Here is a 5,680-nt window from a genome sequence, read left to right as displayed (position 1 = left end):
TCTATATGTAACCGTCACATTGCCGCTAATCATGTTAAAATTATAATGGTTAGCTGTATTAGTATCCAAATTCAATTGTCTGTACTCGTTACTACTTTAGATCTAGTGTAGAGAAGTAAGTGGTGTTTTTTTCGATGCCGGAGCACTAATCTGTTGAAATATAGATTCGGTAAGCGCATCGATGTTGGGCATTTGATATTTGTTTTTGTGGAGGATTTTAATTAATATTTTTGAGGCAAGTGCAAATTTAATTGACTGGTCACTTTTAACAGTAACTACTATAGGTGAAATAAATTATTTATCGGGACAATTAGTGAGTTTTATTATGCGTTTTTCAGCTAAAATTTTCTTGAGTTCATTTTTACTTTATCCGGTAGGTTAGTGGGTATACGCCTACCCTTCTGATGTCTAGGTTAAAAGTTTTTGTGAGATTTTTATTTAGCAACATGGTTTTTAGATAGTCCAACACAAGATATTAGATTGGGGAGTGTTAATGCATTATTCTCTTTGAATTCCGAATATGGTGAAATAGTGTTGACTTGATTACCTGAAGACGAGGATGATTGTGTTACCGCTAGTCTTAATTGGTCGAACAGTTCCTGACCGATTAATGTTTTCAGACCATGGGCGAGGACGGTGAATGTAGCCGAAGGTGAATTCCAGTTGTTGCTGGATTACGGAGCTTGTATTTTACTTTCGATACGGATTGGTTCGTTCGAAAATGTCCTGAGGTGTGGATTTGCGTTTTTGTGAACCCAGAAGGCGTGTGGACTGATTGCTACCACTTTCAACGCGAGAGACCCATTGAGAATGCTACACGCATTCCCGGAACCATAGGCAGTGTAGTTGAGATGTTGCCGGTTTTGGTTGGCGTGTTTAGTGGTTCTATTTTCGCAATATCTTTTTGAATTAAATCGACCATAGAGTCCTCCCCGCTACTGTAGCCAGATTGGTTGAGTTTTGAAGAAGAAAGAAAAATTACAGAATCATCAGGATTAGGCTCTTCTTCCACCGTATTTACATTTCTTTTCTTAGGATTTAGAGGCTTCGAATTCTTTTGTTTTCGGCAAATTTTAGCGAAGTGATTTAACAAACTGCAATTATTGCGTTTTTTGTCTTTGGCGGTGCACTTATCTCGATGATTTGGAGCCAGTTTCCCCCACATTTCGAACAATATAGAGTTGGACAATTGCCTTGTTTGTTGAAGTTGTTTGAGAGTGACGAATTTGATTATTGGGTACTATGGGGAAACTGCATTGCATTTACGCTGGTCGGAATGAGGGTCTTATTATGTTGTTGTATTTGATATTGATTTCGCATCCCGAATTCCAATTTTATTTCCAATTCCAAAGCTTGTCTCGGCTCTGCTGTTTTTTAAGGAGTTCTTTTTGAATTTCTGGATCAATCAATTTGGTGATGAACACCTCTCGTATGAAGATTTCCTCCTTATTTTCAAAATCACAAATTTCCGCTAATTCTTTAAGCTTACCAAAGAAATGTTTGACAGTCTCGTCTCGAAGTTGCTTCGTGATCAGGAAAACATGACGATCGAAGGTGATGTTTCGGGGTCGTATGAAAGCAGTCTTCACAATTTTCAAGAATTCAGCTGTGGACAACGTACCGATCAGTGTATGCGAATTTTCGCGATTCAGGATCCTTCTTCCTTCCACCCCAATGCTCAAGTAGGGTAGAGAAACCGTTTTCCGGTCCGCGAGTGACCAAGGCTTATCCCCGCACATGATGCCGATTTCAATCAACCATTGACATTTGTTCTGCCAATTCATCCTCTGTTGTGCTTTACGAGCATTTCGTTCTCGTTCGGATTGCGCCGAAAAACCAACAATTGTCTCCTCATATATGGGCTCCAAAGGAAGATCCACCATCTCAGGTTTCGGTCCAAGGAGAATATCAAGATTGATGTTTGCTTCCGCAAGAAGTGCCAGATTATATTGGACTCTCCACTTTTCCCATCGGAGGGGTGGATCGGGTGTCGGTTTGTCCCAGAATGGGTCTATTCCGAGCGGTGTTCGCTTGTTAGCTGGCTGCGCCATGTCGTACTTTATTATATTTATGAAAACTCTCGAAGTGCGCGTGCGTAATACTTTACGAATTTGAGTTTCGCGGTGCGAAATCGGAACTTAGTTCTATCACTTAACTTGCGGAGCGAGTTCACGAAGAGAGAAAAGCAACTGAATTTGAATTGATTGAAATGAAGTTATAACTCAAGTGCTTATCAACAAAGCGTGAACGTGTGATCAGACATGTCTGATCACGAGGCGCGAAACAAACGGTAAATGAATAAAGAGCAACTCGTGACAGGAAATTTGAACACGAATGGGAATATGAAATGAAGGGCAAATTGAAATGAACTCCATAAATCCATCATAACAAATTTACTGCACCAAATAGCTAAATTGAACGTATATATGCTCAGGTATCACACTGCTCAACTATGTTTTTGAGTCGATAACTAATGGCAAAACAACGAAACTCTACACTGATTCTAATTTTTGTGGCTTTTTCACTGTCAATTTGACCTATAAATTAGATTTCAGATGTAAAAATCTGTCACCTACAGAAACTCAATTCTAATAACCACTGACCTCATAGTGGCAAGTTAATTCTAACTAAAACAATTATCATTATCATAGGAAATTTTAAAAAACAAAAAAATAAATGTATGTCACAAGTACTGAAAAATTATAGCTCAATTTTTGACGTTTTCAGTTTTAATTTTATTTCAAAATTGAACGTGATGAATTCTTTTCACCCATATTAGCGACCACAATTTTATTAGTTTTGAATCTTATTAGTGGTATAACGATATTTTAGAGTGGTATCAATAGAAATAGAAAATTTGGACGTAGAATATTTTAATTATATAGTTTTTTTTTAGAATTTCAGCGGTCTCAAAGAGATATTGGCGCTGAAACTTTCTTTTAAGGCGTTAAGTTTTTACACTAATTTTGTTTTTTGTTCACTTTTTATTGTTGAAATTAGTTTTTTTGCCGTTATTTCACCATAATGTAATTAAATGGCTGCTTAAGTGCTAGGGCGAGAATTCAAGTTTAACATTCAGTTAAAAACATTAAAGGTTTTGATTGATATCTGTATCCCAGCCCCTTTTTGGCACTTAAGCCGTGATAATAATTTTGAGGTCGATTGGTCAAAGTCTTCGATGTCAAATTCGATTCTAATGCTCAATTGTAAATCTGAATTGTCAGTGCTCAATTGTAAATCTGGAAAGTTTCAGCTCAACTTAAGTTTTTTACTATCATGGCGTTTTTACTATCGTTCAAAATTCAAAAATCACATTCTCGTTATATTGAAACAATACTGCAAGTTATTGAAATGGATGATAAAGTATCTTTTTAACTAGGTTCATAAAATACCTCTAATTCATTGACCTTAACATGTACCTTTAACATATACCTTTAATTGAGTGAGTTTATACACTTTAAGCATTGGTGTGAAATTTGTTGAAACTTTAAGTGTCACCTCATTTCGCCATTATATGACAAAACAACGTACATAAGTTCGTTTGATAGTACTTTAAATAATCGCCAATGAAGTATGCAGCAACTTTTTACAATAGTTTTATGTGTGCTCGTTTATAGTTGCAATCTCGCTATAATTGAGAAAACATATGATCAAAATGATGTAGCAAAAAACCAAACTCTTGTGACGTCACTAACATCTTTCATTATCAATGGAGTCGATTCAACGCCGAGATTGTTCTATGCTCGGCTCCTTTACGGAGAACAATTTTGTGGCGCCACAATTCTAAGTGACAGATTCTTTTTGACAGCTGGTCATTGCGTGAACAAGTTACGACACCAGACAAATTTGCTCAAACTTGAGGTCGGCGATTTCAGCCAAAAAAATTCGCTCAAAAAGCTATACAGCATCGAAAGCATTTTCGTGAACACTCTTTATAAAGAAAGAGGTCAAATGCCCAGGAATGACATTGCACTGGTCAAAACTGAAGGAGCAATTGAAAATGGTGATGCGATTGCTATTCGTTTATGTGAAGATTCAATGATTACAGAAGATATGGATAAGACAATTATTGGATTCTGTGGAATGGGATCAATTAGTACAAAGTTTAAAAACCTTGTTATTCCGGAAAGACTCCAGCAAATGATCTTCAAACGGACAGTGCTGTATGAACTCAACCAAGTCCTCGGGTAACTATTTCGTAACCAAATACTCAGCACTGTTGGTCTTTGTACTTAGAAAGTTTGTATCTTTCTCACTACCCCAACCTCCCCCCCCCCACAAACACACCCACACAAGCACACACAAACACACACACACACACACACACACACACACACACACACACACACACGCAGGTACGCGCGCACACAATCAAAATTTTAACCCTACTGTCCCTCCTCCCAAATTATGAATATTTGCGTTATTTGGGGAGTGCATGATCCCAAGTTTTCAGCCACTAAGCTGGAGGAGGAGGTGGGAGGAGGGAAGACTGCGAACACTCTCGTGTTGAGCCATTGTCCTCGCCGAACTATCAAGGACCGTTCGTCCTCATTTCAATTGAAACAAGTCGTCTTTTTAGTTGCTCTCGAATAAGAAGCAATTATTGTAAACGTGTGTGTCTTTTTACTTCTCGAAGATAAGAATTGAGATTTTACAGGTTTTTTACGACTCGAAGAGGAGTATTCAGAGTCTACAGGTTTTTACTACTCGGAGAAGAGTGTTGAGATTCTACAGGTTTTTACTACTTGAAGAGGAGTATTGAGATTCTGATGTTTTTTTAAGCTGACGCATGTTTGTTCATAACTTGAAATTTTGACTCTTTTTTCGAAAACTGGCTTCTGTTTAAGAACGTTGACTTCTGTTCTCGAGCAACGCACTTTAACAGTAGCTTAGATACGAATGCATAGAAATCAGGAACCGCAGAAAATACTGAAGTTTTCCCATAAGAGTGTCTTCTCACTATTCAAATTACAGACACCAACCTTCTACCCCCACCACCTCACCCAACCAACGCACCTAAACCCTCAATCCACCTAAATACTTTCACCCCAACTAACTCTCACCACCAACCTACCCCCTATCAAACTCACCCCAAAAAATCTACCCCCTTTATTCCCCCCGCCCAACAACCCAGACCCCTAAACCAAAAACTGTGTCTTCATTTTTATGACCATGTCTACAGTTTCATCAGGCTTTTAAGTTTTGCGTTATTTCTTTTCTTCGATAAATTTCATTAAAAGCCGCAAAACAATAGCTGAGGCCATTATTGGCCTTCTCTTGGTTTTTTATTTCGTTTTGAAATAACTAAATGACGTCACAATCACTCACTAATCTGGTTTTGTTATTTCGTTCATGTAATTTCAACTGATTTTTACGTGCGAAGACGCCATATTTCAGGATTATGGAGCGACGTAAATTTTTCGTTTGCTTGATTGAATTTTTCGTTTGCTTGATCACACATGACATACCTCACTCTCAAAAATGTTATGCTCACTCTGAATTTGGCTATTCTTCAGTTTTATTCAATGAGATGGTCAAGTGAATGTTTGGCTTTCTGTTTGAAGGTTATTTGAGGTCAGATAATAGAAGCTGAACTAAGGTAAATAGATTGTTAATCGACAAATAACAAATCAGGATTTAATAGAAAGAATTTTTTTCTGCTCACCTGCTTTGACTGTTT

Source organism: Convolutriloba macropyga, chromosome 10 (genome assembly GCF_964194025.1).
Source record: "Convolutriloba macropyga chromosome 10, txConMacr16.3, whole genome shotgun sequence".
NCBI lineage: Eukaryota > Metazoa > Xenacoelomorpha > Acoela > Convolutidae > Convolutriloba > Convolutriloba macropyga.
The sequence above is the reverse complement of the archived record's forward strand: the minus strand, read 5'-3'. Positions refer to the sequence as shown.